We start from the raw sequence: 25877 nt of genomic DNA, 5'->3' as shown, positions 1-25877 counted from the left end.
CCAAGTCTTGTAACTTTCTTAACGCTTTGTACACTACTTGCATGAAAGAGCTAGCATTCTTCCCAGTTTGGGTCAAGTTTTCATTCACCGACCATGTAATTGAGTACTTTCTCAAATCAAGTGGTCATCAGACGTCAGTCATGCTTTTTAAGTCATCATTTCCCAAAATATATGGTAGGGAAAACCCTTGAAAACATGCAACAAACGATCTGTATTTCATAAAACCTAAAGTTTGCAACGCGATAGGCACATGCAACTGTTTTCTCCGTTTAAAATCTATGTGTGTAAGACCAGAATAATACAACAATTTTAATGATGCTAGATACGGTTTCATCTGTGAATTGATGTATATATATTACATATCTCCAATTAATACAAATGGATTATGAAATCACAACACTATAAGGCCTTACCGGCTGAAATTTGTTCAAATAATTCTCGGATCTTCAACCCAACGATTGTTTGAAAAAATCTTGTACCATTGTTGCTACCAGGGAAGTTAGGACTTGGTAACAACCGAGACGTAATGCCAAATGTGCTTCGGCAGCAGTTGGACTCGAAAGTTGCTACAAGATTATGTTTCTTCCGGATGTTAAAAGCAATTTGGTTATAAATGCATGTTAACAACCCAAACACTATGGTTCATTATAAAGGATTTATCTGGTCTGATTCCAACGTGAATTTCATAATTCAAGTTCAAAGAAAAGAACTTCTTTCTTTTTGAAAAATCACTTTTTGTCTTAATTGATTATTGATTTTGTTTGAAGCAAAATTAATACTTTAATCAAAAAGTTGACTCAGTCATTACACATTTCAGAAAGTTATCCGAGAAATACGAAATCCAAAACCTAAAGACTCAACATGTTAAAATATATAGTATCAATTTAATATCCAACATATATATTTATTAAAAATGTTTCTTGTCTAATTAATGGCTGTTATATATATATATATATATATATATATATATATATATATATATATATATATTTGTCATGTTGTTATTGGGCTTGGAGCTAATGGTTGAGCTTGCACACGGAAGTGGACTTAGAATTGCTAATGTGTGATCCAAAATATTTTGAGTATATATTCAACCTTTGTTGCAGACTTCAAAGACTGATACGCGTCGACACACACATCAAACCTTCGTCCGGTGGCTACAATCTTGATTCTCTATCAGACCCATGTTCTAGGGTTCATCGTGTTGGTGAATTTGTTTCAGAGTCTAGATTTGGTTTGTAAACACTTGCAGGTCTGGTTAATAATTTGGTAATTCTTTAGATTTTGTGGCATAACATGTTAAATTCAAGATTACAATGGATAACTATCGGTTTTAATGGTCTATAAGTGGGAATCGAAACAAAGTAGTAATTTGAGTGCTCGTGGAAACTAAAATAACTATTAAGGAATGGTTAGTACTTATAAGGAATAAAGGTTGGTTGGGAGTTGCCACTTACGAGTGTAGTTACTACTGTTGGGTAGTTACCATTGATAGAGAGGGAATAGGAGATTCTCGTTCGTTTGTTATGTGTAACCATTTGTGTTAGTTACACATGAATATATTAATGATGAGGAGAGAATGGTAGTTAGATTTCAAGACGGTTGTGTTTTCTTCTTTTTGCAAGTTTCTTTGTAATTATTGATGTTAATCATTATAATCCTTGTTGGAAGTAAATTTATTTCAAACTCAAGATAGAGTTCTTTAATATGGTATATATTGTTTTAAAATTTTTCAAAATTGCGCCATTCACTTTCAACATTGTTTTGTTGTGTATGGTACAGACTTACCTCATGGCCGAAATAAGTGTCCGGACCATAGGCGAATTTGATTCCTGGATAGGAGCAAGTGAGCTTTCTTCCACATGGGATCCATGAAATTGTGGAACCTTCATCGAATAAGTAAATTGGGTTAAAGTATTTAACTCTTTCTTTCATGATTAACTTCACTTTCAACACTTTCCCCTCAGTGTCATTAGACCATGTGTAGTCGTAAAGCTCTACATCCAGGGGTTATGCGCCACGTGGCGCCCAGTCAGAGTTATGGTTTTATACAAAAACAGGCTGTAGTCATAGCTCTCCACATCCAGGGGTTATGCGCCACGTGGCGCCCAGTCACTTTTACACTTTTTGTTTTTTTTTTTAAATTTTTAATAAGAATAATCAAAAAACAATAATATTTTATTAAATAAATATTACAAGAAAAAATAAAAAAAACTATTCGTCGTTGTCGTCGTCGTCGTCTTCGCCCTCTTCGTCGTCGTCCTCGTCCTCCTCATCATCCTCATCGTCGTTTTTATCGTCGTCGTTGTCTTCATCATCGTCCTCGTCCTCGTCCTCCTCATCGTTTTCACCAGGCAGAGGCCGATACATCCAAAGATGTTGGACCAAATCCTCCTTTAGTGCGTTATATATCTCTCTTGACCGCACGGAATCCGAGTTTTCGAGTCGTTGCTCCATACTTGCCGGAGTCCGTGGTGGATCCGGGTCCGGTATGAAAGTTGGACATATTGCTCTTCCCTCGTCCTCGATGATCATGTTATGCATTATGATACACGCATACATAGCACATCTCATTCTTTCTAAAGACCACAGGCGACAAGGATTTTTAACATAATGCCATCGTTGTTGAAGAACACCAAAACACCTCTCGATATCCTTTCTCGCAGACTCTTGCACTTTCTTAAAATACTGTCTTTTTTCATCCATCGGGTCTCTGAATGTTTTAACAATTATCGCGAACTCTGGATATATTCCATCACCCAGATAGTACCCATGATTGTAGAAGTTATCGTTAGCCCAAAACGAAGCGACGGGAACGGTCCCAGATATGTAACTCTCCATCACAGGAGACTGCTCTAAGACGGTTATGTAATTGTTGGAACCGGGAACACCAAAGAATGCCGACCAAATCCAAAGGTCGTATGAAGCGATCGCTTGAAGGCTGACCGTTGGTCCCTTTTGGTCACCTCGTGTGAATTGACCTCGCCATGCAGTTGGACAATTAGCCCATTCCCAATGCATGCAATCTACACTTCCTATCATGCCGGGGAAACCATGTACCCTTGTATGTGCCTCGTAAAGACGTTGTAGATCGTTAACGTTGGGCTCTCTCAGATAATGTGTTCCATATAGTTTAAATATTCCTATATTTTACAAAATTTTTATAAAATAAATGATCACAGTAAACAAGCGATAAACTATTTAAAAAACAAAAACAAAACGTACCGTAACAAAAATACTCCAAGGTGTCCCGAGTTGTTTTTTCGGCCATCTTTAAATACTCGTCGTTGATGTCGGTCGTGTTTCCGTAGGCGAGCACGCGCACGGCTGACGTAACCTTCTGAATAGCCGTGAATCCTAGCGTCCCTCGAGCGTCAGGCTTTTGCTTAAAGTAATCAAACTCACGCTCCAAATCATTGGTGATGCGCATAAATAAATTTTTAGACATCCGAAAACGACGCCTAAAGGTCTTCGGGTTCTTGTATCTCGGCGTGTCGCAGAAGTAATCCGCCATCAACCGGTTGTTGGCTTCGGCACGATCTCGTTCAATATATGCTCTTGTTGAAACGGGGGGTGGAGAGCTAATCGCACCCGTAACGGAACTCATATACTGTGTCGCGAGCATAATCGCACTCGTAACCGCCCGTTCCTCCTCCACGTCCTCGGCTTGTTGGTCGGGCCCGAAAAACTGTTTATATATAGATGGAGGATCCATATATAGTGAATTTGGTGTAAAGGAATTTTTATAGAGTTGAAAGAGAATTTTTATAAATTTAATAAGGTTTGATTGGGGATGAAATGGTTTAATATATAAGAAATAAATTTTTTTTTTAATTTTCCAACGGTCATTTTTCAAACGGTCACCTTGGATTTTGTGCCATTCTCCGCGTTGTATATACAACGCTTGCCATTTCAAGTTCACCATAACGCAGAGGGGGCGGTGTACCCCCCGCGTTTTCGTCCTCAAAGCTAGCCATAACGCACCCATTACTGGTGGTCTTAGGGATTAGCTGAGTAGGCAAAACTTCAATATCTACATCCGCATATTGCTTTTGTGGGTCTACATATATCGCCATCATCATGCCACAGTACATATCATAAATATAAATCGCGTCAAATCAGTTGAATGTTGTTTGAACTCTTATTCATTTATACAATTGTAGATCATTTATTATAATAGGGAGTGTGTTTTAGTTTGACGCATTTCGATTAGTGCATAATAACATTTATTTCGACCTATTACCGAACATGTTTAACCAGTATGTTTTACCATATCTTATCACATAACACTACAAGAAAATTGCTCTGTTCATACCACCTTTACTGACCACATGTGGTCGGCACAGGTTTTACCGACCACATATGGTCGGTATAGGTTGGTCAGTACAAAACGGTCGCTATAAGTCAAATTTGTGGTCGGTACAAAATCGGTCGGTATAAGTACACATTTCCCGACCACAAGTGGTCGCAAAAAGTTTTGTCACAGTTTTTTTCTCATTTAAAAATAAATAAAAAATTAAAAACTTTTACGGACAACATGTGGTCGGTATAAGATTTTTTTTAAATACCTTTACCGACGACATGTGGTCGGTATAGGTAATTTTAAATTTAAAAAAAATATATAATTTTTCTAGTTTTTTACCAATTAAAACGTAATTGACAATTGTAAAGATACAGTTCACGAAATTTCTAGACATTTTTTAACAAATAAAACCATAAACGTCAAATTACAAAATGTTAAACTAAATGGTTTAAATTATTGTCATAAAAATCATCACAATATCATAACTAATAACTCACTATATCTTCATCATATTGGTGTCTTCATCATCTTGACTCGGGCCACCCTTTGTTATTCACTTAATTTCAACAATCTCGGCGCACAATTCCATCAATTGTTCTTGCATGATGATTCAAGTGATAGTGTTGGTTGTTTGTACATGCACGACATATTGCTGTTGTATTTTAACCTTTTGCCGAATATCCCATTCCCAAACATAGCGTAAACCAAGTGAACTTCTAAGAAACCCGACCTCATCAACCGGTAAATCACCCGCTTCACTTCGCATCTGAGTGAGCTTATTTTGAATTGTATCCTATATTAAAGGGAAAAAACATTTCAGGTCAAATGGGACGTGTTCGTAATATTAACATATATATGCATATTCGCATACACATACAATAAATATATAATACATATTAACAAAAATGCAAATATACTTAATACAAACCTATAAGTCCAATATACATATGTACGTATACATGCATTCCCATACATATATTCACATTTCGGGTCAAACTAGTCGTGTTCGTAATACTAACCAACATACAAATATATGTGCATACACATGAACAAAATATATACATTAAGAAAGCAAAAAATATTCACTTGGCAGGAAAAAACTAAAAGTGTAAACTAGCAAATGAAATTAAATACTTACAAAATTGAAAGAAAAGGTATGAGGTTACTTCTTGAATCGCAGCGCCCACGACCTTTTTTGGTACCAGATTCCTCTTTACCTTTCTAAACCCTTATCTATGCTCCTGCCAAAAGACCAAATATAAACAATTACATCAAGTTATGAAGAATCATTTATCATGAAGTTTATACTATAAAAACTTGAAACATATGTAAAACATACCCTTCTATACTACATGTATGCAACCCGGACAGTCTCCTGACCGCCTTAACCAAGTTATGAGCCGAGCTTGAGATTGGGCGCGGCTTGTTTGCACCCTACAATAAACCATATGGGTGTAGCATAAAACAAAAACCGGTCTTTAAAAATCAATAAAAAAAAATTCCATCCGAACCTGATAACAAATGAGTAGCAGTTTGCGGGCCGTATGAGCCTTTCATCTCCGAGATCCTTTTGTTGTCACTTTATTAACAGCAGCCTTTAGATTTACCCAACCTTGAAAATCTCTTCATCTGTTTTTAAATTTCGTGAAATTTTCTTAGAGCTCTTGAATCATCATGAAAGAAATAACAATGAGTAAAACACAACTATTGAAATAAGCCTTTGAATTTCACTAATTATTCCACATACCATCTAATAAACGAACTTACCTTAGCTCGGGGTTGGCTCCTTCACAGACGAGTCGACCATAATTACAGGGATATGGAGGTTGCAACATTCCAAACTAAGTCAAGAACTGAGCACATCAAACTGATACATATTAAACTGACCCAAATCAAGCCCTAATTTCAGTTAATTAGAAGATTCACAGTCAAAATATCAAACATTATTAACAAACAAAACATGATAAAATATCGACTTTGTTTAGCTTTCATTATGCCCCAATATAATGGTAACACATATGGTAATTTTGGGGATCTAGCAAGTATACCATAAATGATAAACAATTAGCCTAACCGACAAGAATTTCGATCGAATATGGACTGACTATATAAGCATAATTTATACATGAATCGGATACAACCTTGTAAGGACGAAGGAGATGACGGAGGCAGCCGGATTACAAACGGAATCGGACGGGGGCAGAGGTGGAGGGAGGGGGGAGTGATGGATGGTGCGAAGTGATCGAAATCGGCGGAGGAGACAATGGTTGGGAAAGCAGGGCTGTGATGACACTTGGTGTGAGTGGAGAGGTGAAACGATAGAAATAGGGAAGGAAGGAAGGAAGGAAGGGGGTGAGGACTTTGATTAGGGCATATGAACCCTATCCCGACCACACGTGGTCAGCATAGGGTTTGTGAAAATATTTTCAAGTTGGCGCCCAGAAAATTCGTGATCCCGCTAATTTAAAAATAAAAATAAATCCAACCTATCCCGACCACATGTGGTCGGTATAGGGTTTGTAAAAACACATACATATAGGGCTGTCACTTTTACCCAAACCCGAGAAAACTCGTACCCAAACCCGAACCGGAGACCAAATAGATTATTCTCATTCCACCTATTATAAATCGATTGTTCATTGTTTATTAATGTTTCATTTTACGACTAAAAGAAACAATTATCCAACACCCTAATCACGACATACTAAAAACGATTATGTCGGTCTTGTTTATTATGGTTGAACGTTATTAAATTCTACTCTTTTTAAGGATGATTTATTGTTTTTTATGTATTGTAATTGGTTTATTTATATTACGAGTAAAGAATAATATGTTACATTTAAATTTAATAATGTAGTTTTTTTTCCTATGATACTCAAAACCCGATTAACCTAACCCGAAAACCTGAACCTAAAGAAACCATGAGAGATTTGGGTTGGGTTTCTTGTCTGGATTTAAAACCTTTGAAACCCGAAGAACCCGACCCGAAAAACCCGAAACCAGAAGAACACCCCTACATGCATATATACGTACATAGACATATACACACAACACGTACATACAAAAACATGTATACATACATACATACATACACAAATGCATAGATACATACATATACATACACACGTACATACATAAACATGGACATATACATATACATACATACATACATACACAGATACATACAGACATAAACATATACATACACACATACACACATACATACATGCATAAACATAGACATATACATGTATACATATATACTTACACATACATACAAACACAGACATATACATACACATGTACATATATAAACATAGAAATATACATGTATACATACACAACGCATGCATACATAGACATAGTCATATACATATATACACAACACACACATACACACACGCATACATACATACACACACACATACATACATACACAACATATACATACATAGACATAGGCATATACATACATACGTACATACATACACAACACCTACACATACATAGACTTATACACACAACACATACATGCATAGACAAATACATAGATACACAACACATACATACATAGACATAGACATATACGTACATACATACACAACACATACACAAACACAAACATACATACACCCACAAACATACATACGTAGACATAGACATATGCATATACATACATAAACATAGACATAGACATGCATACATACATAATCATATATACACAACACATACATACATAGACATAGTCATATACATACGTACGTACGTACATACATACACAACACATACATAGTCATATACACACAACACACATATGTACATACATAGACATAAACACATACATACATACATACACAACACATACATAGTCATATACACACAAAACACACACACACACATTCATACATACACACATACACACATACACACATACATACATACATACACAACACATACAAACATACACAAATACATAGATACACAACACATACATAGACATATACACACAACACACACATACATTCATAGTCATAGACATACAAATATACACGGGTATACATAACTCATAGGCATATATATAAATATATATATATATATATATATATAATACTCTATTTAGAACGTGGTCTTTTCGTTTAATTGCTAGAAGTAAATTAAAACACATAAAAGGAATTTGTTCCCACAACATGTCACCGGCCGTCGGGGGGGGGGGGTCTAAAACGTTGTCATTTTATTTAATTTATATATATATAATAAAATAAAAAAATTCTAGTTATCAAACAACATCGTTTCTTGCTCTCAATAGTTCAAGATAAAATAAAATCAAAATTAAAATAAAACAACCTATTCCGACCACATGTGGTCGGGAAAAAGTTTGACGATAGCGCCCAAAAATGAAAATCAAAATTAAATTAAAAAATCTATCCCGACCACACGTTGTCGGTAAAAAAGTTTTCAGATTGCGCCAATAAATATAGTGTTCCCGCTAACTTAAATTAATTATAATTGAAAATAAGCCAACCTATACCGATCACATGTGGTCAGTATAGGGTTACCCAAACTACGTCATCCTGTATCATAGCTAATAAAGTTAAAGAAAGAAAAATTATCAGCCCTATCCCGACCACATGTGGTCGGTATATGTGTCTTGATAACATTTTCATCTGGCTAAAGAATAAAAAAAAATCAAAAATAAAAGAGATTTACTTTTTCCAGACCACATGTGGTCGGAATAAATTTTCACGAGGTGCCAAAATTCCCGCTAATTCTATCCCGACCACATGTGGTCGGTAAAAGGTTGGTCATAAGTGAAATATGGTCAAACCCTATCCTGACCACATGTGGTCGGTACAGGTGTTCTATAGCGACTACAATTGTGGTCGGTATAGGGGTGGTCGTTTCAGAACAGATTTCTTGTAGTGTAACTTGCAAAATGTAATCAAGAATATAACTTTTGGTAGATGTAAATTCTGAAGTATGGTTTTAGAAGATTACCGATATAAGCTTCAAAGTCTGGTTTTCTAGCCTCAATGCTAGCTTTAATGCTTTCCAGACTGTGTCCCCTCTCTACAATATCTCTCTACAATTCAAAGGCAGAGTCATTTGCTCGGACAATTTTTATTCTTATATATTATAGTCTGTTTTGTTGTGCGCATATGTGTCTATCTGTTAATATATAATAGACATATATAACTAATTTCAATTGTAAACTTCGAAAACCGCATAAGCACTTGTTAGTGTGGACGTAAATTGTCAGTTTTGCGGTTCAAACCTAAGTTTCTATGCAAACTTAACCTCGTTACTGATGTCCAAGTAAATACTGAAGTCCAGGAGGTCTCTTATTCTCTTATCAAACCTACGTATATTCAAAAACATATGTGATCGTAAGTCGAATTCTAACTATAAGCATATGTGTAAACTTAGTTTAATTAAACAAATATTTCTAATCTACTAGAAAGAAATCACAGAGAATATGAAAACCGAAAATCTTTGACCATAAGTTACCAGTAGGATGTGGTTTCGTGGTGTATGCTTTTGCTGAAGATATTATATTAGTTGCGGAAAGTAAAAAGGCCTGAATATGAAGATTGAGGAGTGGCGGACAATTTTAGCAACAAAGATTTATGAATTATTCAATGTAAGATTATCTTTATTTTGATACCAATGGTGCAAATGACTTGGAGGATGCCCTAGTCACCATTGAATGCCAAGTGATTTCACAATCAATCAAGTTCAAGTATTCAGAATCGTTTATTCATAGTGATTCAAAAAGATATAAGGACGCAACCCGTCGCATCAAGGTAGTTTAGTGTAGATGAATATCAGCTATGTTATACGAAACAGATTACTAGGCCATCAAGAAGACATGTGTGCATAAGCTAGAGGTGGCAGTGCTGATGTAGATGTGTGGGCACACAAGGCTAGACTGGGTAAGAAATGATTTTTTTCAAGAAATATTAAGGATGCCTGATATTTTATAATAGACAAGGACAATATTGAGATGATTTGAGTATATGAAGAATGAGACACGTGACGACACTAGTTATAGCCGTGAAAACACTCATCGTGGAAAGATGAATGATTAAATTAAAGTACACCTAAACTAACTTCGGATGAGCATATAAGGAATGACTTGCTAGACTTACACCTCTCTAAGCATATGTTTGAAGATACACTTCATAGTTATGTAGGATTAAGGTTATGGAGTTTTAGGGGGGGGGGGGGTTGTATAGATTTGTTTTAGCTTGGTGTTAGAAGCTTGACTATCTTTACTTTTGGTGGTGTTTCTTGTTGCTTTCTTATCTTTGTGCCGGTCTCTATTATGTTTGATCTATTCTTAGTATACTTTTCATAATTTTTTTTGTTATCGTTAGCTTACTAATTATATATTATTAGCACGTTTTATTTTAGATTCTCTATGACAAGTACTCTATGTTTCTAAAATACTTTTCAAATTCACATATGCTAAGCATCTCTCTAGAAGTAACATTTCTATTTTCTAGGATAAATGTATTGTTTGTCTATATCACAACCTTCCAGACTCCACGGGTAACTTTGTTATAGGTACAGTGTACACACGGGACGATGCTCCCGATTCACCGCTCTTTTCATTCCCGATTCTCGCTCTTGTGTGGGTCTTGATTTCTTCTTAGCTTCCATTCAAACGATGGCTATTGGGATGCAGCTTTCCAATCAGGCTTGGTTTTGTGGTACCAAGAGGTGTTCTCACACGGCATTTTCTTTGTCACGTTAACCTTTCCTGGCTTGCTACTTCCATTCCGTGTGACTAAGAGAACTAGGCAAGAGACAGCGAACCTATTGGAAGTAAATTAGTTTCAAAAACGTCCTAGAAGTACCAGCCACGTGCTAGTTAATACCCAAAAAAAAATCTAGTGGTGATGATCTTCCTGAAACTTGTTAATCTTACCAAAATAAAGCCAAGCTAGACTTATTAGTATCTGATATTTACTCAAGTGAGAAGTAATGACCAAAAAAAATGGTATCGTATTGTGTGCGTACTTTATTTAGTTCTTCTTTTGCTAAAGTGAGTTTGGGGAATCAATAATTTAGTGTGTAGGGTTAGAACCGTAAAGTAAAAGCCAAATTTCCACATGAACCACCTTTGATATCTTCTCCCCAAACAAACGCAAATCACATGCATGCTTCCTACACATTTAGATTCAAAAATAGAACTCCATCTTACTAAAATGTAGCAAAAACAAACAGTTGCACTAGGGTATCCATGCATGGTTCAATTTATGTCCTTTATTTCGCTTCACTTTTGTCAGTTTTTTTTCTCCCATAATTGCATTAACACAAACTAACAATTAACTGGAATCTTACCAATATAATGCATGAAAAAAGATGCTTACATGGGATGCAAACCTTCAATAACAAGAATCTTGGGTGGTTTAATGAGCTCAGGAGGGTCGAAAAGGCCAGAAACATGGTTATAAATAGGCTTCTCAACAGCCACACCATCTTTAAGAGCCTTGACTTGTTCATACATGAAGAGGTAGGTCCCAGCAGAGCCCAGTTGGACCCGCAAGACTCACCTTAAACAGGGACGTCTGCGCAGTTGGACCCGCAAGACTCACCTTTAAAAGGAACGTCTGCGCAGAGACCAACTAGATCTGCAGGATCCACCACGCTCAGAGAGATGACGTCCTTACGCGCAGTACGCAAGCTGTTCCCGCGGGAAAAGCCTCCCAATGGTAACGTACTCCGCCTGTTCCCGCAGCTGCGGATACTAGCCATCAAGGAAGGCTACCCGCACTAACAGCAAGGCTACACGCACAAGGCACTTAACTCTCAAAATAATTCAGTAATGTCACCTGAAGAAGGAATGAGCAAAGCCGGGAATACTCCCGCCCAAAGCCGGGAAAACTCCCGCCCAAATGAGCCAGTCTGTACGCTATTGGAGGATCTTTTGTACTGTACCTGACGAGGTATGGACAAAAGATCTGACCAAAGCAGCGACAGCTCACTGACAACAGTACGACGAGCAGCACGCTCTAATACTTAATGTCACTATCAGCCGCTGCCTACTCACCAACCCCTGTCGGGGCACGTCCATAGCCTGCAGTTGGTGGAATAGGAATAGTACACAGCCAGCCTGGTCACTATCAGCCGCTGCCTACCCACCAACCACCAGCATGGCACGTGCGTAGCCCACAGTTGGTAGAACAGGAATACTATTCAGCCGGCTGTACCTTCTTGGAAACCTACCTTCGGCTATAAATACTCCAACACCTTGGACGGTATCATCATCTTATCTTCTCTCTAGCTAATTCTCTTAATATACACTTATATTAAAGAGCAATCTAGTCTGATTCTCACGCCGGAGGGTGTCACAAGGAGGTACCCCCCCTTCTCAGTGACGAGCTCACGGTGTCTGTTTTGCAGGCCATCTGAAGAACAACCATCTTGCCGGAACTAACCCTCGTGGGAAACATCTATTTAACCCCCAGATTATCCGTAATCTGCCCGGGGTCACTTAGTGTTTCTTCATTGGCGCCATCCGTGCATAAAAGCTAGAACTTAATTCTTTTTCAGTTTTTTCAAAACTTCTGGAAAGATGGTTAAAGTTACTCCGGTCCCAAGGCCACCAAGTGACCAAGAAACCCCGGTAACCACAACCCCAGCTACTGGGGGGAACACCGGCGAAAATACAAATTTTACGAACACTACCCCGGTTACCCAAGCCAGGGCAAGTGCAGTAAATTTTACGAACACTACCCCGGTCACCCGAGCTGGGGCAAGTGCAGTAAACAGTCATCCCCTGGGATTCGTTGATACCCAGGTAGAAAGACAACAGACGAGGCTCCCCCGCCAAACACTTGAACAAGTTAAAGCGTGGGCGGAAGCACGTCAGAAGGAATTCAAAGCTGAGTTGGACGAACGCTTACGTTCCATCCAACAGGCTGACGAATTTGGAAGCATTCGACAACAGCTCAACATGAGCAATGAGTGCGAGTACTGGAACGATGATTCGGAGGAATCCGACTCCGACGCAAACCCTCGCCATAGGGCGAAAGGGAAGCGTAAAGAAACGGGCTTCCAACCGAGAAGGAATTTTGGAGAAACCTTCAAACCAAGGAACGCGGGTGGAAACCCACGTGACTTCTCTAAAACCTTCAGACCAACTGCTGCAAATGCGGGAACGTCCAAGTTTGCAAGGGACATTACGGAAGCAATCGCCCCGAGAAGTGCCAAACAGATGTCCAACATCGGCACTTATGATGGTATATCCGACCCAGACGATCATTTGAACAGATTCATAGCGGGGGCAACCGTCAGCAACTGGACGGAACCCACGTGGTGTTATATGTTCCAGATGACGCTGGTTGGAGCAGCCAGAGCGTGGTTTGACCGTCTACCGGTCCATCACATCTACGATTGGGCAGACTTCCAGCAGAAGTTCAGCCAACACTTCAGTCAACAACGAAAGTATACCGAAGAGCAATGGACGATCCTCAACTGCATCCGAGAGAAAGATGAGTCTTTACTAGACTTCATCACGCGCTTCAATTCAAAGAAGCTAAGTCTGGGCAATATTAGCGAAGATCTTGTTCGCGCTGCTTTCATCCAGGGCGCCGAATACCCAGAGCTCATCCGCACCTTAACGGGTAAAGATGGCATGCCATCCACGTGGGATGGCATCATGACAGCAGCTAAACGCTTCGCGGAAACGGAAAAGCAGGGTAGAGATCTTCCCCAGAGCACAAACCTCTACACCCAGAAAACAAGAGAAGACAACGTCCTCACCGCCCGACTAAACAAAAAGAGGAAGCTAGGCATTTGGCAGTCAAGGGTAAACTTTGACACCTCATCCAGCTCTCGCCCTCGGTTAGGCGGAAAGGATAACATGCAGTCGTCGAACCGGAACTCCAGATGGACGCCACTCACCAAAAGCGTCACCGAGATATTCGACACCGAGAGGCTCCCATGGCCAGAGGCTCCAATTATCCGACAGCGTCCAAACGCTGATCGAAGCAAATTCTGTGACTTCCACAGGACAAGAGGCCACACCCCCGAGGAATGCGTAGACTTGAAGGACATCATCGAAGCATTTTTCAGAGATGGGACGCTCACGCACCTCGTGGCGTAATGAATGCTAAGCAGACTAATGCGTGTAGAACCCAGTTGGGGAAAACACGGATAAAACTGCAGCTTCAATGTTGGAGACTACATCCTGCGTAAACAACGAGATTCCGAACCAGGTGCATATCGGCTCGATGGCACTCCCATCCCAACAACATGGAGAGGAGCTCAATTACACAAGCTGCATGTAGATCAATTCCACATTTGTAAAGAAAAGGCCCAGAGCCACTTCTAATGGAAATGATTCTCCTTATCACATTGACGCTAATGATCTTACATTTATACTTATGAACTTTCCACACTGATATGCCGGTATTCACCGCATAAATAAGTGTGAAAGGAAGTCGTTGCGTATGGACGGCGGCAAAACCCGCATAAACACAAAAAACGGCAAAAATTTCTAAGAGATGAGGACAACCTTCACGCAGGTCAGTTATAGGTGAAGTTTGGTCATCCCACTAAATGAAAGTGCAGGTCCAATCCGCACAATCATGATAGAGGAAACTGAACATTAACCTATTGACAACCACGCGTTGAATGGTTTAACTTATTCAAAACACTGATGCCGGTATTCACCGCATAATCACGTGGAAAGTCATTGCGTGTGGACGGCGGCAAAACCCGCATAAACACAAAAAACGGCAAAAATTTCTAAGAGATGTGGACAACCTTCACGCAGGTCAGTTATAGGTGAAGTTTGGTCATCCCACTAAATGAAAGTGTCGGTCCTATCCGCACAATCATGATAGAGGAAACTGAACATTAACCTATTGACAACCGCGCGTCGAACGGTTAACTTATTTGAAACACTGATGCCGGTATTCACCGCATAAATAAGTGTGAAAGGAAGTCGTTGCGTGTGGAAGGCAGCAAAACCCGCATAAACACACAAAAACGGAAAACATTTCTAAGGAAAAGATGAGGAAAACCTCCATGCAGGTCAGATATAGGTAAAATTTAGCCATCCTACTAAGTGAAAGTGACGGTCTTACCCGCACAATCACGAAAGAGGAAGCAAAACTTTAACCTATTATCTGCCACGTTGAGAAGTTAACTTATCCAAAGTACTCAAGAAATTGCTAAGTTAAACCAAAATATGCGTGAAACAAAACATATAAGGTTTACAAGGCAAGGCGTTAACAAATAATTTATATTCCATCAAAATTCAAATATTACAAAAATTGCTGGGCACATACCCGCATACAAGAATATAAATCTATACAAATCTTTACATCTATCCTAACAGTGGGAAGGGATCTAAAGGTTCAAACTTCAGGACCACTCCCCCCAAACCCACTTGAACCCGCACCATCAGTTGGTTGTGGCGGTTCAAGGAAGGCCTTGAGAATAGCTAGCCCATCATCAGCGACAGCAACTTCGTTCACCTTCTCCACCACTGGATGCGGGAAGGTGGCATACTGGTTCACTGCTTGGTCATAAACAGCTTCAGTATCTACGTCATACAAAGGGAAGTTGGAAGGCGGGATGCCATTCTCAACGAACCCTAGACCAAGCAGGAAGCCAGCCTTTTCCCCATCCTCAGGAGAAGCGTTGAGGGCTGTGCTCATGGCATCGTCATAAGACGTCTCCGTGAAGATCCGATGCACAACCTACAAAAAGAAAAAATGTGTCAACCTTTTCTAAGTACAAAGAAAAGCGTGAAGACATTATGAAGCTACGCATACCTGCGACAACGCTTCTCGAAGAAGCCATTCCTTGGTAACCAGAGCCTCCTAGAGGGCAGCTTGAGCTTGGTTACGGGCGCGTTCGGCTTCACTTTTGTTAAGGTTGGCAAGCAACACTTCCTTAGCAGCAGCCTCTTCAACGCCCTTTAGCTTACGCTTAGTATGGTCAAGCATACCACTCTGGTCCAAGATCTCTTGAAGCTTCTTGGCGTCTTCCATGGCCAAGGCATCATGAGCCTGCTGGAGCCTCTCCAGTTTGGCTTTAAGCTCTTCATTCTCGATGCGTAGAGGCTCAGCAACAGCTTCAGCCTTGGTGGCCCTCTCGGTTGCGTTCTGCGCTGTTTCCTTAGCCAACCTAAGCTGTTCGTTAACAGCTTGAGCAGCCTTGGAACGGGCCTCGAGTCGGGCCTGCACTTCAACCTCGAGGGCCTTGAAGGCCTTTTCCTTCTCCGCAGCAACGGCGGAGAGTCTTCTGTTCTCCTCCCGGATAGCCCGCGCCTGAGCCACCTCTTGGATATGCGCAGCCTTTAACTTGTCGTTTTCACGACAAAGCAGCTCGACGCGCGGCTGCATTCGGGCAAGGAGAATCCGCAATTCATTGCTCCGCCTACCCTCCTGGTAGCTGGACATGGCTTCCCCCAGCGCACCAGCGGGGGCAGCGTGGCGTGCCCACTCAACGCAATCCTCAGCAGTCCGGAGGGTCGTTCCCCGGCGGATATTACACCGAGGAGCATACACCTCGTTGGAGTCACGAACTGCAATAAAAGAAATAACTGTTTAGCAAAACAGTCCGAACTACAATAATAAAAGGGGTATAAGGCCAAAATAAACCCTACGCACCTGTAGGGTCGAAAACAGGCCGATAGCCGCCAAACCCATCACCTGAACCTAAGGGAAATCCATCCAAGAGGTCAGGCAGATGGGAAGGAGGCAAAGGTTGGCGAGAAGCCCCAAACATACCTGAAGGACCGGCCGTAGTTGCCGGCGCCGGTGGAGGCACGGTGGAGGCCGCCGCGGTAGAAACCAACGGAGGTGAACTCACAACCGTGGCCGCCGCTGCGGAGGAACCCGCAGAAACAATCACCGCCGGCTCAGTGAAAGATTCAGTGAATATGGCACTGACAGCCTGCGGAGATAACGATACAGTTGGAACAGTTGCCTCAACAGGATGGGCAACTGAACCAATACTGCATACAGACGCAGCCGTCTGGGTCATCGCCTCGGGTAGGTTGACCAAACCTACCGTCATGGGTCCAGAACCGCTCCTCCCCGCATCGCCTTGGAATGCAGTTGCATCCACGCCTGCATGAAGATAAGATATTAAAAACAAATGGCGGAAAGGTATGCATTTAAAGTAAATGAAGTTTATACTTACGAGTCTTCTTGAGCTTGAAGGATCAGACAGGCGGGGACGAACCCGATGGAGCCGGCCTCTTCACGCCGGTCACCGTCGTTGTCCTGGGCTGCTCGGAGGTGACAGCTGTATCAACCTCCGGAACAGTGGTCTCAACACCACCAGGGTTCCCCGCCGCCTCCTCGCTTTCGGTCTCTGACTCAGACCGATTCACCGGATCGGCAGTTGAGGCAACCTTCGCCTTGCCCTTCCCGCCGGCAGCCTTCTTCTTCCTCGCCAAGAAAGGACCATCTGCGGATTCCTCATCAGAAGATGACAAAATTAGAGGAATTCCCGAAGAGGTTTGACCATTGACAGGGCGAGGGTCAAAGAGTTCTTTACCTGGCCGCCTGGTGCTCAGAATCTCGTGGCCTGGCGGGTAGACCTCTACGAACCGATCCGCCATTTGCTCAAGGATGGGCAACTCGTTCTCATCTAGAGCACGAGTACCCATCCGAGCGGGACCACCAGCCTCCCGCGGATGCAGGAGCGACTGCAAGTCATTCCCCTCTGAAAATAAAAAGAAATGGTTAGAAGAAAAACCCTAAATCAGCAAAGAAGACGGAACATACTGTAAGGGATAGAGTTCAAACCGTATTCGAGGACGATGGGCTCTTGCGGAGTCTCAGAACCGGCATCCTTCCATACCCGGCTCATCCCGAGCATCACCATCCCGGACTCCGCAAAGCGGTAAACCGGAGTCTGGATCCGGAAAATCTAGGAAAACCATTCCGCCTCCTGGTAGTTGGAGGCGTGAAGGTTGGGGAGTGCTCTCTCGTTCTTGAATGTCATCGCAATAGGGACAACACGGGCAGAGATGTAGAAGAACTCCCGCTTCCAAAACCGAAGACTGCGCTCGGTAGCGCAAATCTTCAGACCCTTGATCCGGTTGACCAGGGTGTACCAGCCTTGGATGCACCTCCAGGAGTAGAAGGTCATCAGGCGGTCAACGTGGGGCTCCACGCCCATAATGAGGCACACCCACTCGAAATGGCGGATCTTGGCGATCGCCATTGGGTGTACCTCCGTCAAGTGTACACCGTGTCTCTCCAGAACACGGTACACAAACTTCGTCAATGGGAACCTCAGATTCCCATAGACGAAGAATGCAGCGTACACCCCTATCTTGCCCTTGGGGGCATCGTACACTGTCTGATGAGGTTCAGGAAACTCAGGCTCGAAAGGCTCGAGCATGAACTTCCTGACAACGTACTGATAAAGGTCGACAGGAAGAGCACACTGGCACTCGCCAGCAGTACTCTTGTCGTCCTTATCAGACGTGGACGTCGGGTTCTCGATGTACACGTCAGACTCCTCGGCGGTAGCCTCAAAATCACGGGCAGAAGACATGCTTTGGATGTAAAGAAGAACGATTTCAGGAGAATGCTCGACGGAAAAGTTAGAGTATTCGCCGGAAATCGCTTAGAAGATGAAGAGAGAAGTGAAAGTGTGGATTAAGATGCACCCTCTCCCCCTTTATATACTCATCGCAATGAATGCGATGAATTTAATGCGGAAGAGAGAGGAAAACGCAGGTGCAATGAAACTATGACACGTGGAAAAAGCAAGCTGGCAACAGCTGTTGACAGGACGCGTGCCATAAATTTCGCGGCCACGCGCCCGAAAACTCGCGCCCACGCGCCTGAAAAAGCGTCTGGAATAACCATATACTGTCACGTCGCCATAACTTCCTGCACGTCCTGAAACTGTCAGAAGAAACCGTCAGACCACGCTGACGTCCCTTCAACAGGTTAGACTGTTCTTATCCTTTCACCAACTCTTCGAATTTCAAAAAGATTCAAAAAGATTCAAAAGTAAGAGGGACTACACCCCCTTACCTTGGCAACCAAGTAACCATAAGACGGGTGCGTGTACAGTGTCAAGGCAAACCCTTCACATACTTAGCACCCGCAGGGAATTGAAGCCAAGAATACCTCGGCAACCAAGCAACCATAAGACGGGTGCGGGTACAGTGTCAAGGCAAAACCCTTCACATACTTAGCACCCGCAGGGAATTGAAGCCAGGATTACCTTGGAAGTAAAGTAACTATAAGACGAGTGCGGGTACAGTGTCAAGGCGAAACCCTTCACATACTTAGCACTCCGCAGGGAATTGAAACCAAGAAGGATCTTCTGGGCCATGCTTGCGGAAACGGAAATAACATCCCCGCTTAGCGGGAACATTGAGAACTACATTGTTTGAAACTCCAAGATGGAATTGGTTGTTTAACATAATTGATCACTATGTTTAAAATTACCAAAACCTCATGGAGAATCTACACAAGTGGTACTCAACGCTCTTGACTTGCGAGGAGGTTACAGACCTACCCGCATCATACCCAAAGATCAAGCAGAAAAGTCGGGAATTTCTGCACGTGACATTAGGACTTCCGCGGGAAGAATCCTCATGGAAAACCTTAAAACTAAACCCTTTTCAAAACCCCTTGCTTAAGTCCAAAAGTTCACCTCACTTATTAACAATTCATGAGAAGAACATTGGATTGGGGGACTTGAAGAGGTAGGTCCCAGCAGAGCCCAGTTGGACCCGCAAGACTCACCTTAAACAGGGACGTCTGCACAGTTGGACCCGCAAGACTCACCTTTAAAAGGAATGTCTGCGCAGAGACCAACTAGATCTGCAGGATCCACCACGCTCAGAGAGATGACGTCCTTACGCGCAGTACGCAAGCTGTTCCCGCAGGAAAAGCCTCCCAATGGTAACGTACTCCGCCTGTTCCCGCAGCTGCGGATACTAGCCATCAGGGAAGGCTACCCGCACTAACAGCAAGGCTATACGCACAAGGCACTTAACTCTCAAAATAATTCAGTAATGTAACCTGAAGAAGGAATGAGCAAAGCCGGGAATACTCCCGCCCAAAGCCGGGAAAATTCCCGCCCAAATGAGCCAGTCCGTACGCTATTGGAGGATCTTTTGTACTGTACCTGACGAGGTATGGACAAAAGATCTGACCAAAGCAGCGACAGCTCACTGACAACAGTACGACGAGCAGCACGCTCTAATACTTAATGTCACTATCAGCCGCTGCCTACTCACCAACCCCTGTCGGGGCACGTCCATAGCCCGCAGTTGGTGGAATAGGAATAGTACACAGCCAGCCTGGTCACTATCAGCCGATGCCTACCCACCAACCACCAGCATGGCACGTGCGTAGCCCACAGTTGGTAGAACAGGAATACTATTCAGCCGGCTTTACCTTCTTGGAAACCTACCTTCGGCTATAAATACTCCAACACCTTGGACGGTATCATCATCTTATCTTCTCTCTAGCTAATTCTCTTAATATACACTTATATTCAAGAGCAATCTAGTCTGATTCTCACGCCGGAGGGTGGTCACAAGGAGGTACCCCCCCTTCTCAGTGACGAGCTCACGGTGTCTGTTTTGCAGGCCATCTGAAGAACAACCATCTTGCCGGAACTAACCCTCGTGGGAAACATCTATTTAACCCCCAGATTATCCGTAATCTGCCCGGGGTCACTTAGTGTTTCTTCAATACATAAGATCAAAGTCATTGGCTCGTGGGTCAAGTGCAGTCACACCCTTTTCTTTCCTTCCTTTTCGATCCAAAGAATGATAATCATCTAGACATATAACAGTGGTCGTGTCACTTATAAGTGTGTTTGAGTCCGGGTTCGCACCCTTTGGTGGGGACGCAGCACCACCAAACACACTTGTTAACCTTCTCATGAAGGTGCTCTTTCCACACCCAGAATCTGCTGCTAGTCCAATCACTAGTGTGTCCCCTGAGCATGTGATAATATTGCCACCTCTAAGCCTAACACTACTGGTGTTTCTACCACTATTACTGAAGAAACAAACCTGTTTTTTGTTGAATCTGATGTGGGTTTTGAGAGTTTGGACTGTGTACACTGCCATTGTTTCTCTCTCTTGTTTTCTGAAGCTTTAGAATGTGTACTTTAAAATTTGTGTGTGCTCGACTTCTTTTAAAGGATAAAGCCATAAAGGAGTTATACCATTTATGTCTACTATGCAAATTTGAGGGAAAGTTATGTTGGACGTAATTTCCGTTGGGCCGACTCATCGAGCCTATGATGAGTTGGTGTCTACTTTATCAAGTTGAGCACGTGACTTAGTTTACATGGAATAAATTACTTGGTAAACAAGTCGAGCCAATGACTTGGACAACAAGGAATTTATTTATTAATTATTGTTTAAATATGTTTTTACTAATAAGAATTTGAGTATGATAAGGAGTTTGTATTCTAGTCTAATTAGGTTTTCATGTTTAAACTAGTATATATACCCGAGCTTGTGGGTTATATCATTAAGAGTTTATGCATTGTAATTTTTCGAGCTAATGAAAGTTACAAGGATCGAGCTTATGATCTAAATTCGTTTTGTGTTTTCGATTCTGGTTACCAAACTTCAATTGATATCAGAGCCAAGTTCAAGAAATCGGTAATCAAGTTAACTTTGATCGGCGGTGAGGCGGATCAACGGTACGGTGATCGCGGAAGACGGTGGCTCGAGGAAAAGCTATCAATCGGTGCATATCGAAACAAGTTGGTTTCCGAACGGAGTGTTCTGCTGGCTAAGAAGTGTTCGTTTGCAACGATCTGGTTTTTGTTCAATTATCCGATAGAGTGGGTTTCTTTATTCGAAGAGGAACAGAAAGATAATTGGCATGTTTGTTGGTTTCCTAGTTTTGTGGAGTTTTGATTTTGTGATTACCAAGGTTACGAAAGTCAATGACGTTTTCTAAGGGTTTATCAGAAAAGTCAACAAGAGGAGTTTCTTATCTTTTCTTGTGCTACGATTAAAAGGAACAATAAGTAAGAAATTTGTTTTTTTTTGGGTAAAGAACGGTTCAAGAAAAAAATACAAACAAGTGGGTTTGATATTTTTATGGGTTAAACAAGATGGTTTAGCCGTTATTGCTCAGTTGTTATTTGGGCTGGACAAGTTGGTTCAATTCAAAGTTCGTATACTATTGGGTTAAACGTGTTAGGTTTTAACCAAAGTTTGATTTATTTTGTGAGCTAGCGGCTTTGGTTCTGAAAAGTTGTTCAGACTGATTTGTTCATATTGTTCCAACGGACTGGAGCAAGGGATTTGGACAAGCAGGTTCAATTTGTTTTTATAGGGGTTGAACGAGTTATATTTTAACCAAAATATTGATTTGAAGATGTGCTCGTTTTTTTGATTTGGAAACTTCAAAAGATCAAGTAAGACGAGTGTTCGCTCGATTAGCTGACCAATATCGCAACCAAAGGAGTGGATGTGCGAGTTCATACGACCGAGCGAATGGTCGGGGACAGGGTCACGGAGGTAGTCGAGTTTGGCAGAGCCTAAAGAACACAGTCATGGATCAACATGAGTTCCTGGAGATCAAGATCTAGTTGATGAAGACCGAGATGGTTGTGAAAGCCGAGAGGGTCAAGATCATGGGTCAAAACAACACGTCAAAGGAGACAAGTTCAAAGTCAAAGACCACCTATTTCAAGTCGGAAATTAGGGGGGTGATTGTTGGACGTAATTTCCGTTGGGCCGACTCATCGAGCCTATGATGAGTTGGTGTCTTGTTTATCAAGTTGAGCACGTGACTTAGTTTACATGGAATAAATTACTTGGTGAACAAGTCAAGCCAATGACTTGGACAACAAGGAATTTATTTATTAATTATTGTTTAAATATGTTTTTACTAATTAGTATTTGAGTATGATAAGGAGTTTGTATTCTACTCTAATTAGGTTTTCATGTTTAAACTAGTATATATACCCGAGCTTATGGGTTATATCATTAAGAGTTTATGCATTGTAATTTTTCGAGCTAATGAAAGTTACAAGGATCGAGCTTATGATCTAAATTCGTTTTGTGTTTTCGATTTTGGTTACCAAACTTCAAGTTGTGGTCTAAACTAATAAGTGTACAACTCAAACTTCAGAGTCTTTAAGTCCTTTGAAATATAAAAAAAGACTTTGATTTGTTGTACCTCGTGTGCTTGTATTCACTTGTGTTCGAGCTTGTAAACTTGTACACATGCATATGACACTTTTATGCTATACAGGTAGGGTAGTAAAATGATTCAAATACCCATAAAGGATCATCCACGGGTCATTAGGACTTCCTCTAAAGTCACTTGTAGAACATTCCCATAACCCGCATTACTCAAGTCCAAGGCCGGCTCCGATAAAGCGAAAAATATTTTAGGCCGAATGCGAAAAAAAATTTGGGCCTTAAGCAAAAGGAACATTTTGTTAGGTTTAAAAATTTTAATTTAATGAGTTTACTTGATTATGATTTGAGTTGTGTAAAAAACTTTTCTATAAAAATAAACTTAAAAAATGTCTCAAATAATGCTAGAACTCACATCCTTTTGGGTATATGTCATACCCTTTTTACCACTAGACCAAGTTAGTGGTTATGTACTTATGTTGAAATATTGATTATACATATTTTTTTCATAAAAATACATATAACTTTTTCTGGAAAAAAAAATCGGGCCTAGCAGGGTTTCGGACCTGTGGCCATCGACTACCCTACCATACCTTTAGGCTGGCCCTACTCAAGTCAGAGGAAGATTAATGAAAAACTCTAAAAGTCTATCCGCAGGTTACTCAAAACTCCTTCGAAGGTCATCCGAAAGATGTTCCCGTCACATGCGAGATGACAGAAGAGTGACGTCAGCAAATCAGTTGTAACCAACTTTCTTCTAGAATATTTACGCGAAGATTCTTTCTTGAAAGACACGTGATGTAACAACCAATTAGGGGAGGACAGTTGGCAAGGTTGTTATAATCTTGCACATGGCCAGTTGTCTCGTCCTATCGTGTGCAGACGCGTGTTCAGTTTGTTACAAAGAGCATCTTCTAGAAGAGGACAATTTTACAAATAATATTCCTCGAACCACCGGCTATAAATACCCTCTCCATTATCATGAGGTAGGCATTCACGTTTCACATATTACATCAATCACTTAAAGTATTTTCTCTCTCTAAGAATTGTACTTATTTTCACGTCGGATGGTGGTTACGTGAAGACCCTCACTCTTGTCCTTCCCGTAACGAGCTCACGGTGTTCAGTTTGCAGGTTTCCATCACCGGACTTGTTGAATTGCCGCTCAAATTGCTGTGTTACTCGTTACTTGACTCGTATTCTGTGAAACCATTGATCTAGCTTATTCAGATGTAGATCCGTGCTTCTTCGTATACAAGGTGATATAAGATTTGGTACCTTAGAATTAATTGGTTTAGTATTGCTAACAATAGCATTAATATTTGCTATGGATTAGTTTAAGTGGTATTTTATTATTACGTATAACTTTATTACAATTGACATCAGAACCAACACAACAGTAGCCGAATCAAATCAATTAAATTGGGCGTGTTTCAATGACCAACCCAAACAATAAAAAGTCATTTTTGTTGACCCGACCCGATACAAATACCTCCAAATAAATCGTATGTCAAATAGTTGTGAACCTAGTTCAAAATATTCATGGCTCCACCATGACACGTAAGGGTTTTAAAACAAAAATGGCGTTTGATGTGACAGGGTGTGTGTAAAAAGAGGAAATCTAAGCTGGCGTATGATATGCAGAAATGACTTGAAAATGAAATTATTTATTGCGTGAAAATAAAAAAAAATGGTGTTTCATTGGTCAATAAAATGAATTATCCGTTATACATGGAATCTCATTTAATCAAAACCATTCAATCTCATCTTTTTTTTTTTCATTTCATTCATCTTTCACACTATTTTTTCAACAACAACAACCACCACCCCCTCGGGCGCCACCACCGTCACCACCGTAACCATTGTCACCATCGCCCCTGACCATCACTGCCACCACTATTGTCGCTGCCTGACCGCCACCACCGTCGGAACCAATGCTACCACTGTCGTCCCCACCGCCTCTGCCGCCCGATTGCCACCCCCACCGTCGCCACCATTTTCGTGGTCGGAGCTACCACCCCACTGTCGCCATTGCAGGTTTTTTTTTTTAGATAGAAGTAATTTTATTATTTCTGTTTTATGCCTATATTTTTTTTGATACCAAACAACATAAATTAATAATTCATTTTATTTGCATAGATTAAACAAACAATACAAATGAATGATAATGATTCATTCTTGTCCATTTCATTCATTTTTCCATTCTATTCACCTTTCATTACATTGTCTCTAACCAAACATACCCTAAAGGTTTCTTTATTTTCTAATATCAAACTAAAACCATATTCAACACATGTATCAAAATATAAAATGAAAGAAGACAAATGGGATAACCACAAAGTAACTGAACACTACATTTTATGGTGTAAAATTGAAGTAGTGTTTGGTATGTAGTAATGGAATACGGAATGAAATGGTTCATTACGAATGAGAAAAAAAAGTGTTTGGTTAGTT

The 25877-nt window shown here is 41.1% G+C and overlaps 1 long non-coding RNA gene and 1 pseudogene across 1 annotated transcript; both read right to left on the bottom strand.

The window, feature by feature from the left end:
* Positions 1-399: 399 nt before the first annotated feature.
* On the bottom strand, positions 400-21383 carry LOC143621315 (phosphoribulokinase, chloroplastic-like; annotated as a pseudogene).
* On the bottom strand, positions 4969-5798 carry LOC143621341 (uncharacterized). The gene is made up of 3 exons (XR_013151495.1): positions 5643-5798; positions 5442-5544; positions 4969-5096 (listed from the first exon to the last, which is right to left on the bottom strand). It is a non-coding gene; the product is annotated as an uncharacterized LOC143621341 (long non-coding RNA).
* Positions 21384-25877: the final 4494 nt, after the last annotated feature.

The sequence above is a fragment of the Bidens hawaiensis genome, unplaced genomic scaffold (genome assembly GCF_021521415.1).
Source record: "Bidens hawaiensis isolate Kalapana, Puna unplaced genomic scaffold, B.hawaiensis_p1.1 tig00002839_1, whole genome shotgun sequence".
Lineage (NCBI taxonomy): Eukaryota > Viridiplantae > Streptophyta > Magnoliopsida > Asterales > Asteraceae > Bidens > Bidens hawaiensis.
The sequence above is the reverse complement of the archived record's forward strand: the minus strand, read 5'-3'. Positions and strand labels throughout refer to the sequence as shown.